Source organism: Chionomys nivalis, chromosome 20 (assembly GCF_950005125.1).
Source record: "Chionomys nivalis chromosome 20, mChiNiv1.1, whole genome shotgun sequence".
NCBI lineage: Eukaryota > Metazoa > Chordata > Mammalia > Rodentia > Cricetidae > Chionomys > Chionomys nivalis.
Genome location: NC_080105.1, coordinates 45,062,683 through 45,074,871, shown reverse-complemented (window position 1 = coordinate 45,074,871; position 12,189 = coordinate 45,062,683).

Below are 12,189 nucleotides of genomic sequence, written 5' to 3'. Positions count from 1 at the left end.
AGAGAGCTAGTGAAGTACTGAGTGAATGTGTATCGTTTGGTATGGTCATGGCTGTGGTCATGTCAGAGACCAAAGCCTCTGACACATGGGAAATTAACAAAAGCCTCACCCCTTGGGTCAAGCTCAGAGGGGTGGAAAAGCCTTCCTCTGGCCTGAGTGTGAATGTGGATAGTTTAGGCGATTGACTAGTGTGTGCAAAAACTAGCAACTGCATCTCCCTCCCAGATGTTTATGACCTGAGGCTGCTCACCTACAGAGACCTGTTACCAAACCTAGCCTAGCCCCTTTCTTTGGGTTGTGCCTAATAAATCTACTGAGGTCCCAGGTTGCTGCATATCTCTTCATCAGGGTACACATGTGGCCACAGCATTTTTGTATGTGTTACCTGTGTTTCTACTCTCTCTCCATTCCCTCACTCTTTCTAGTTGTGTTTCCAGACTCAAGCTATATAGCCCCAGGCTGTGCATGTTCTTCAGCCATCAGATCTCTAGAACTCTGACATTTAGACCCTGCTGGGGTCCCTCTGTCCTCACCCAGTGACCACCATACCCTCACCTTATACAGGGTTCTAGGTGTGGAGACAAGAGCAAAAAGAGTCTTAGTCTCAAAAACCTCAAACGTAGTAAGAGTGCGTGCCTGAGAATACGTGATTTTATATGACAATGATTGGGAGGTAATTAGGATGACCCATTAGTTTGTGTGATTATGAAAAGGAGATTATGTGAGTGGAACTGGGGAAATCACATGGGCTTTTTCTTTTAAGTGGTGAGTTTTATCTGCATGGGAACAGAAGTCAGAGAGTGTTCAAAGAACGACAAAGACTTGGGGTTCTTCCATTCCTGCTCTGAAAGGGGTGAGGGCAAGCAAGAAGGACTTTGGAAGCCTCTGGGATCATATAGAAGCCCATGTCTGATTTTTTTATATTTTTTATTAATTATTTTTTTCATTTGTTTTACATCCTGAGCTATTGCATATATTCCTGATTTATACTGAAACAACAGTAATTGAGTTCAGGGCCTCGTTCATGTTAGGCAAGTGCTATAGCATCTTATGGTTGAGGTATCACACTAAAGGTTTCCTAACACTCTATTCCTCTGGGTCTATGCTCAGTCCAAGAACTTACTAGAAAGAGGTGAGGATATAGAGATACGAAGAGGGAGCATATACAAACTCTTGATTTTCACCTCTGTGTTTTTGAGATCTTAATCTGGTTATTGTATTTTATCAAAATTTTAGAATTTTAGGCTTTGTCTCCTGTGAGAAATAATGTTGGTGGCTAAATAAGACAAGGAAGAAAGAAAGACTTGGGGCAGCTCTGCACAAGCATCCACTCTGTAGAACCCTCCCAAAGAGACTGAGTGCTTACAAAAGCTTAGTTTTCTGCTCTGAGCCCTTCTGACTGCTCACCACCCAACAGCGGATAGTCTTCCACTGGCAATAGATGCCAATGCTCATACCACTAGAAATAAATTCAAATTCTTCCCCTGAAGTACCTCACTTGCCTAGGAAAAAAATAATAAATCAACACTCTATACCAAATAAATGAAATTTTAGTCAAGACCTGCATTATTGTTTTATGTTTAATCCTCAATGAAACAACATTAATTTCACCTTTTTTTTTTTTAAATTTGATGTCATTCAGTCAGGAGATTCTTAAACACAGCTTGCTACCAACTATTATTTATGTTCTTTTTCTGAACAACACCTAATAACTGCTAATTAAGTCTTTTGTAGCCTGACTCCGAACTAATTAGGGTTAATTGAGCCTGTGTGCACATTAGCGGTTCTAGCTCTTGTCCTGATAATCAGTTTTTTTGGAGTCCATTGAATATTTAGTCTGTTTCCTCGGACTTCTCTCTACTGGACATTCTGTTGCAGCCTTTTTCATCTCTTAATGGAAAACAGCAGGCCACCCCCACGTGACGGAAGATAGAGTGTAGAACAGCCAAGGTGTGTCACAGAGGAACAAGCTCCCGAAGAATGGACATGCAACAGGATTGCTGCCATGCCAGTTCAACTTCTAAGTTCTGACCCAGGGCTGTCTCTTCCTGGGACTGTGCGTTCACCATTCACAGCACAGATACCCTAAGTGTCCTTCAGAGGGTCTCTGCATTGGTTGTCTGACTACTCTGGAGAACTGACTTGGGTTTGGGGGTGACTACAGTGGGCAGCCAGGCTGCATTCACTTGCATGATGTCTTCATCATGACTAACACATTCCATGCTAATTGTGTCCTCTTTTGTACTGTTTCCTACCACTATCAAGAACTCTGCTCAACAATTCCAATAAAAGATTCAATTGTTTAACAAGGAATGAAATTGTTCAGCTGCCTTCACCTTAAAACAATTCTAAAAAAAATTTAAAAGTATTTGCTAGTTTTTAAAGGCAGTTACAATTAAACAATAATTAAAGGGTGCTTCTTAAACTCTATCAGCATAGAGAAAAGTTCTCTAATCCTACAATATATATAATTTTCATATGTTTATCTGTTTATGCAGAATGTAGACTGAATAACTGGCCACAGTATAGATGAGATGGTCTTTCTTTTCTTTCTTTCTTTCTCTCTCTCTCTTTCTTTCTTTCTTTCTTTCTTTCTTTCTTTCTTTCTTTCTTTCTTAACTTTTGATGGGGTGTTAGAGAGGTCATCCTGCAAACAAGGAGCATTCTCATTAATGTTTATTTTTTTCTTTTTTAAATTTTTCACATATGCGTAAGGCATAGGAATTTAAAAATGCTTAAGCAGCTATATGTGAACACTGCTTTTGAATTACCGCCAAGTTCACTTCCCAGAAATGTTACTCACAGCTGTATTGGAAGTGTGTTTGGGAGTTTCCACAGGTATCCCACCCCACTGCAAGTCTACTGGAGATCTAAAGGGATTGCCTTTTTGGAGCTTGAAACAAAAAGCAAGCAGCAACAGGAAATGAAGGAGGTGGGATCCTGCTGCAGAGTAGAGAAGAGGAGGAGAAACGCCTTGGGGAACTTAAAATGCCTTTGTAGACTGGGTCCTAAAGATGTCCTTCCCTTGGACAGTGAAAACCCGTGTTTCATCTGAAGTGCATTCCAGGGGTATTTGTTGACAAATAAGGGCTGAAGATGAGTTAGAAAATGAACACCTCTGAGAACAGAGAAAATGATACAATTAACATATTTATCTCGCTTATTCATATGCATCTCTGCATAAGATTATGCTAAGCATTTCCTCAATTCTATACCTTTGAGTTTAGCAATTAACGAAGCTTTAGTTATTTCATTTAAAATTCTCCCTTTAAGAGTGATGAAAGAAAAGATTATGGAGGTCAAATAATAGACCCAACTGATTTGTGCCTACTGAAGTCCAAATGGAGGCATTCTCTGTGGGTGGATATTCTAGATCTGAAACTGTGTGTGCACAGCTACCAGCAGCAGCAGCAACAGCAGCATCTCTTACCAGCTCCAAAGCCATCAACCCAGTTACTCTTAGAAATCTTGTTGGGATCACTCTGCAGAAGTGGTAAGGAAAGCAAGTCTACGTATCCAAGATGGACCCCACCTTAACTCTATGTAAAGGCTGGTTGGCTGTCTTTCATTCACTGAAGGTCAGCTTCAATCTAATCCTTGGTTGTTCCTCATTGGCTAACTTGGAGAGCTCGTCAAAAGGGAACAAGGCAACTTAGGAGATCATTCTCATGAAGTTCGTTACTTCTGGCTGAAATACACTTCTTTCTTAAGATAGGAAGGAAGCTGGTTGTTCTAGTTGACTGAGCAAATTTTCCTGGAACTTGAACATAAACAGTTACATGGAAAAGACTAAAGCTCAGAGAGCTACTTGGAAGTACCTGGAAGTGGTGGAGACAGGGCTGAAAGAGTACGTGAGCGTGTGAGCATGAATGCATGTTTGTATGTGTGTGAATGTGAATTTAAATGTGTGTATAAATGTGTACAAATATGAGTTTGTGTATATGAATGTGTGCAACTACGAGTATATGACTATGTATGTGTGTGGATGTATGCATAAATATGTGTATATGAGTGTATGAGTGAACATACACATATGTGACCGTGTATAAGTGTGTGTGTATGTGTGTGTTTGGTGAAGAGATGATTGAGTGCAAAGTTTCTTTTATAGTATCTGAAAGAAAAGATGAGAACTTCATGTTGCTTGTATTATGATGACTGAATTTTAAGCATGAACTCTGAATGAATGCAAACAGAGCAAAAATAGTATTCCACTAAACAACACATTAATAATAGACATATTTTTTATTTTATGAAATTTATATATGTTCGAAAAAAAGCATTCATTGCAAGGCTTTCCATTTTAAATAGAAGGGTCCCTTAAAAATATATCTACATAATTTCTCTATATAGAAGCACCCATACTCTACATGCTCCAATAAGGATACATGTAAGCTTATATCATTATAGATAATTGGGTTTTCTTTGAGATACAATTCAAAATTAATCAATAGATTCAGTACTTAACATATTACCACAGAATTTCCTCAAACTTCGTGTCAATAGTTTGAAACCACTGTGTCTTTTACATGCATTAAAGGAAATACTTCCAACAATTGGCCATACATTGAAATAATCCCTTATTACTTCAGTAGCCATGGAAATAATAGAATCTCTAATTGGGGCCTGCCTGAAAAACTGCAGTTTAAAGCAAGCACACAACTGTTCGGATTTATGCTTATACTAATCAAGTCGATGTCAGGGTTTATTTCCTAATGGGGATTTTATGATTCAGGAAAACAGCTATGATGGCTGAGAATAAGTTAAATGAATTTTTGTCCAACGAATGGTTCCAGAAAATGATGTGGGCACATACTGCCGTGTTTCCCAGGGAATTCTTTCATTTCTTTTTTCACGTAGCTCCCTGCCTTCTAGTAGATGAATATTGCTAGCAATTCTTGATTTTTGTGGTTTGATTACTATTAGGCAAAATACTGGAGGGAGAGGTGTATGTGGAATACTGATAATTAAAGTTAATCAAGTGCTTCAAGAACTCGTTCTTTGTTCTTGTTGTACTGGTAGAAAAGCATTGACGTGATCATAACTCAGGATTTAATTTCAGAAGTGAGTGAGAACACAAGAGTTTCTTTACTCACAGGTCCCAATAGGACACAAGAAAACAAGCCAGGCAGCAGAGGTACTGCCTCCTCACTGTGAGGTAGAAGGAACAAAGAAGAAAGCATAACCTGGGAACCTTCCTGTAGTTTCCTTGGGAAGTACAGATGGAGACAGGGGTCAAGTCTGAGCAAGCTAAGGATTCAATTATTTGGAATAACATTGGCAGACTCTCAGCTCAAGAGGTAGCCTTTGCTTGCTAGTACCTGACCCCTAGGAGCTAAGGCAGGGGGAATACCAGCTTGATGCATGATTGTGTGAAGGAGTTACCTGGAGCAGACTTTGATTGTATTTTTCTGCACAGGTGGTAGGTATGTTAACAGGGAGCCTTTTGCTAACTCCAGGGAGCAGATACTTCTGAGAAGAACACTCCCTCCTATATCATCTAAACCAATCAGATGTGGAAGTCTTATGTAATTTTGGAAGGTGAAAACATTAATACAGACACCCATTAAATGTTTGCCATACAGTACCATGAAAAATGAGAAACTATTAAATCCACAAAGGAAAAAAAAAGCTGGGCAGAGTCAGTATCTGATTGGCAGGTAATGAAGGCAAAGATCTTCCACAGTGAGAATCTGTGGGCAGAGGGAAAGGGCAAACCGTTGTCTGGACAGAACTGGGGGTGGCTAAAGTACTGAAGCTGGGGGGCTGAAAGAAAATACAGATAATTTCCAGATCATGAAGGACCTTGCTTCCCACGCTTTATAGAGGAGTTCATATTTTATACACCGGTTTCAACAATGCTAACTGAGAATTTATTCTAAAGAGCATCTTAAAACTTGGGGAAATGTGAAAATAAACGGGATGTCTAAAGTCTTCTTACATTCTAGTGAAAAACACATTGATGTACTGATGTATCAAAATTAGTCAGTGGTGATACATACATGGAATGTGATTCACTGTGATGTGAGCGCTCATTCCAATAGGACAACAAAGAAAGCAGTAATAAAAACAAAGGTTTAAGAACATGCTGCACTTGGGCAGGCCAGAAGGAGGTGAGGGAAAAGAGCGCGAAGTTTGTCAGTCAAGGCAAAGATGGATTCCCAGTATTTGAGATAACTAGGAAAAGCACAGTCACAAACTAAATGAACTAATTAAAGAATGGTGAAGGATTGATAGAGGCAGACTTGACCAATCTGTGTAACTATATAGGGAACATTATGATGCCTTCGTCATTTTCCTCCTAGGTTGCATTAGCTCTTTGGAGTCTTTTGTAGTTGCACTCAAAGTTTAGGCTTTTGCCCCATTTATGGTACTTCATGAGGCAGTATATATTCTAATACTCATTCTTGCAACCCATTAACGTGAGCTCTTTCTATATGTATGTAACTTTTCAATGGCATTCATCAATGTTTTGTTCTTTCCCATGCACCGGCTGTTGGCATTGATGATACTTGTATTCTTAAGTATTTTGCTAAAGTTTGTTTTGTGATAGCAGACTTTTTAGGATTGTGAAAAGTAAGATAATATGATTTATGTTTGCAAAACATGACTTTGATGTTTTGTTCTACAAATACATACATCTGTCAAAATTCATAAGCACAGACAAACATAATATATGAATGCTTTATTGTATGTTGACTACATCCCCAAAATAGATTTAAAAGGTAATTTTTCCTGCTGTATTGTCAAATGGAAGCAGCTTGGCAACCTTCATTTTTTTCTTAAGATCAGTTCAGTGTCACTGAAAACTGACAGGAAATATAGTCAGTATTACAATGGTGAAAGTTAAGTCAGAGAAAAGAGTGTTGAATCTGAAATATAAAATATGGGTGTACTACTGCCATTGTCTATGTAAGAGATGACAAAGGACAGAATTTACTCATGTGGAGGACAACATCTAATCAAAAAGTCTCTCAAGACACAGAGATGGCATGATTTGACCAACTCATTGAGAGAGAAATTAAAAAGAAGGAAATAACTTGAGGGGCATGATTCTGTTTGCAATATATTGAGTTTGAAATGTTTAGGAAGTAGAAATGACTCCCTTATAACTAGGTTGGGTTCAAGTCCTTAGATATCATGTAATTTTCATATGTACGTATATGTGTTTAATAAAGAACTGTATCTAAAACTATGAGTATGACCATTAAGACCCTGAGAGTATCTTTATAATGGTTAAACATGGCTGCAGTTTGAAGGCATAGACACTTCTCTCCTTAGTACATATCAAAGAAGCTAGATAATATGTTGATGACTAGTTTATATGGAACTGTCTCTTCTAGAACTATCACATAAAACTGTTACCAGAATTATTCTACCCTAAAAATCTATTAAGCCTTATGGAATTGTAGTTTATTATTTGCAAAAAAATTTGCCTGGAGTTTTTTTTTTTATTTTCATACATGTTGGATTTTTGTTGAATTCTAGGGTGTCCCTTAGATTTTTCTAACACTAAGCTATATACTCTGCACTATCCTTGATTTGTGAACTTGATAAAGGGTTCGCTCTTGTGATTGGGGTTCTATTACATGGCACAGCTGGCCTTGCCATAAAAATATCCAAGAGGGTCTGGCCTAAAGACAGAAATTGTTTAAAATTGCAAACCTTTCTCTGGAACAGTAGGAATTCATAGAAATACATTTTGCTTTCCTGATTAAATACAGTGTACATACTGTGTACTGACCACGGGGCTCCAGTGAGGGCCTGCAGACAGGCTCCAGGGACTGAGAGCAGGTTTGGACCAGAAGTTAGCAAAAACCTAGACCTCAGTGCAACAATTCAATGTCTATGAAGAACCAATTCAGTGTCTAGAAGAACACAAGATCATTGAGAAGAGATCTACAATCAAACCAACACCTTGTTTTCTGTCCTGTGAAACCCAGAGTCTCACTGTGCCTCGGCATCTGAAGTGCAGTAACTCAGAGATGAATGGATGTTGCTTTAAGCTGCCACACTGGTGGCAATTTGTTATTCAGCAGCAGGAAGTTAGTATGCAATATTTAACAACTCCATGCTGAGAATCAAAGAGGCTGAATAGCATGGTCTAGTGCTTAATGCTGCTAAATGGAATAACAAGAATTGCAAACCCAGTATCTCAAACTCCAGATCCCCAGCTTCCTTCCTGTTGTCCCCACAAAAAGTACCCAGAATCAGTATGCAGGAGACCCCCAACTGCAGCTTAGCATTCTCACCGAAGCCCTCTCTTCTCTGCTTCTCAGCTATCTGTCTCTACTTCTCTACAATACAGAATATGCCTCCTCTCTGGCTTTTACTTATCTGATTCCCAAGAATGCATGAACAATAGATCATGTACCTATTCATGACTACTAAGACTACCTACCAGATGGAGGAGGGTGAAATGGAGTCTTGCTTTTAGTAACCAAACTGACACCCTGGTTTATTTCACCTTATTTATGAAATATCTAATGGATTTTATTCACTACGCCCCTCTACTAAACCCAGGGAGAGCTTAATCATGGGGCATCCAGTTATGGCATAAGCCTGTGTATGATCACCTTGGCTGGAATCCATTCTCCCTTAGGTTCAGTGGACTGGGCAATCAGGGGAGCTCCCTTCTGTCCTTACAAAAGGGTGCCAAAGTCTTAATGATCATTTATTCATGAAAAGCTGTATCTTTCAGCTCTTCTGTACTCCATATAAGTCTCTTAAGTATTCATTTTTATCAATAATAATATAGTAATAATCTTTAGTCATTATTATATATTATATTCCTTATGTTTTAGATTAATATAGTTATGCTTTATGGAAACACTGTAAAGATCAAATATAAAATACAGAAATATACTTAGGCTCAGAATGCTATCAGATTAGCTACAATTAGCTTCTATAAAGAGAAAATTTTTTATATATTTGTAGCTTTAAGCAAGTAGAAACTGATAAAGTTGGCCAGAAACCAAATACATTTTCTCAGTGTTAAATTTCTTTATGTATTATGTGAAAGCTTATATGTAAACATATATCCACAGACATATACAATTATACACATATACATATACATGAGCAGAGTGATGTGAGTGAATATACACATGCCTATACATATTTTTCTACAGTAAAGTAATCAATTTTGCCATCTTTGGTGCATACTCACATCCATGTGGAAAGCTGCCAGGTGGTTTGTTAAGTTTACTCAGTTAAGACTCTGTCTCGTGGCATCCTCCCTGAGACACGAAAGATGTTTTCATTTAATATATGTAAAGGTGAGAGGCCATATCTGGAAAACCCAGAATTGCATTAATACCCTTTATATGAGAGGAATATTGGGGGCTACAGAAAAATGCCAGAAGAGAAGCTGAGAGTTTAAAAAAGAAGGAGGTATAGAATTGTTCAGCTTCTGCAAAACCATTAGCCTCATTAGTGACTGAAATAAAGAAATGAATAAGGGGATTTTGAAGAGTTACTTAGAGTGCATTTTTATGCATTAGATAGCACTGGGCAGCATTATGGTCTCTTTTTAGAGCCACAAAAAGGTTATACAAACAGAAACGCACAAGGAATAGAAACGCATTAGAATTTATACTCCTAAATTGTTCACTATGCAAATGAAGCTTTCAAATATATATGGTTTATGGAAATTGATGTGTTGTATTTATTACTCAGCTCCCAGATTAAAATTGGAACCACACTGATTAGGTAACAGTACAAATCAATTCCCATAGAGAGAAGCAATAATAATACATCAAGATACAAATGTTCTGATTAAACATGTTGATACATGAGAAGAAAGAAGATGCATGCTTTTCTTGACTCTGATTTTGAATGCTGTCCTGAGTCTCCCTAAAACAATAGTCTTGAAGGAAATAGGCAGACTGGTTATGACACTTCCTATTTCAGCGAACACGTTGGTAGAAAATGGAGGGAAAGAAAGATCTGGGCTCCTTTCCCCTGAATTAAATATCAAACCATGGGAAGCTTATGCCACTGAATGTAGCAACACCTTAACCGCAACAATAAATGCCGCATTCAGCCCAAGAGAAGACAGAGCAGCAAACAGACTGTACTCGTGGGTCATGCTGTGTTCAGGTTTCTCTTCCTCCAGCTCTTTCAGACTTGAGTGGGGGGATTGAGAGAAGAAATAGATCATCCTAAAGGACTGGGGTATTTTTTATTCCATTGACTCAGGTCAGAGACTTATGAAGACTGGCAGTATCTCAGATACCACTCGAAATATTTGTCCAAGGCTAAGAAAACATTTTATTAAAGGATGGCAGAAAGGTTAAACAAATCCTCATGTTTTGGGGGGCTCTACTCTAGATGTACGATGTTGAAGCCTTGCACAGGAACATCCTTACAGAAGCTACACTAAAGGCCATCTCTCCATGATTTGAAGCCAGGTATCCTCATATGAACATATTCAGTGGTCCTGAAAGGTAGAGTCCCAACAGATGACACAAAATGGCAAACTGAGGAATAAGTTTTGAAATTAGACAAAAACTCCCTTAGCATGTTGTTTTTACGCAGACCAACCCTGAGGATTCCTTTCCAGAGAAAGTCAGGAATGCTTAGAGATGGATTGATTTAGAAGTTTCTTCTACTTACTACAGCATTTATAGTAGAGTCCAAATTTCATATCGATAGTATTTTGTCATCAAGTTTTTCTTTTACTGAGTATATTGACGCTATTCATTTCACTTGGGGTTGATTTGGATGTCAGATATTATTGTCCATATGTCAACTGTGCCTACAAGTTTGCTCCAGTACATCAAGAGTACCCCACCATCACACATGCCTCTGAAGTGTCGATGTATACTTAGAACAGAGAAAAGAAACACAGTACTTTCTGTCAGAAGGTTTACACTACATTGTAAATTAGATCTGGTACCTTCAGAGCATTGTGGTTCTTCTGGGCACAGCCAAGTGCTGCAGAAATATTTGTTGACAACTCACTAATCTTTGGGTGTAATATGGAGACAATGCTTGTTGGCTAAAACTTTTGTGGGTATGACTGCCTTGATGGCTCCATTTGTAAATGAGTGAGAATTAAGCACAGGGTACTTATTAGAGGGAGGGTAAACTGAGCCTCCAAGGAAGCTAAAGGTCAGCAATGGAGTCAGGTCAAGTCAATAATGTCTTTATATTATTAAGAATATTAGTATTTCTAAGAAGATGAGGAACGCACATCAAGAGTTCTACTAAGTTACTAAGTCCACTTCAAAGTGAACAGTACCAGCATTGCTTAAGGTTGGAGATGAAAAGATCTCTGGGGTCAACAACTCAACCAACATAACAAGGACTATGTTCTCCTTTACAATGGCCAACTGGCTTTATAAGAGAAAATTTTTACTCCGGGCCCATATGATCTCAGTCATCACTCTGTCCCATCTAACTGCCTGCTTAGGTCCTGCAGACCTTGAGATCTGTTATGAGATTGCTCACTACACATTTTGCCACATTCTCTTTCCATGCTGTTCTATGGACCAGCCATACCGACTGCTTTCAGCTTTTGGTTTCACTGTTTCCTGGGGCTAGCTCCCACAGAAAATCACAGCATCTTCCTGAAGCAAAGAGCACAGCATTTGATCATCCAAAGTGAACAAACTTCGCATATGTGCAAATCAGTGTAGAGGAAGTGAAGGGCAATTCCTACAGAAGAAACATCATGAACAGAGACATAAAAGGAGAAAGCAGCTATGTTGTTTTGCACTTTGGTCAGAGCACAGAAACATGAAGGACAAATGTGGGGTTGGAAATTGTACAAAGAGTGCAGGGCCAACATGGGAGATTCATAAGGACTTATTTTTTTTTATCAAAAATGGAAACTCATGAAAGGCTGGGGACCAGAGATTGTAACTGTAGAGCTACTCCCAGAAAAGAGAAATGTGCCAGTTGTGTGCTGGTTAGAATATAAAAGGAAAGGGAAGAAAAGTTACAACAATAAATGATTCTTAAAACACCATGATGGTCTGAATCAACACTACACAGATCATATGGAGGCTATTCACCATCATTGTCTCAAAGAAAAGGAGACTGACCTGAGAAACAGATATATTCTACAAACTTCAACTTTGTTTCCTATAACCTAATCTAGTAGAAAGCAGGGAATAGTGTAGAAGGGACAGCAGAGTAAACAAAAAGCAGCAAGAGAGAGAAAGAGATTATGTCGGGGCTATGAAA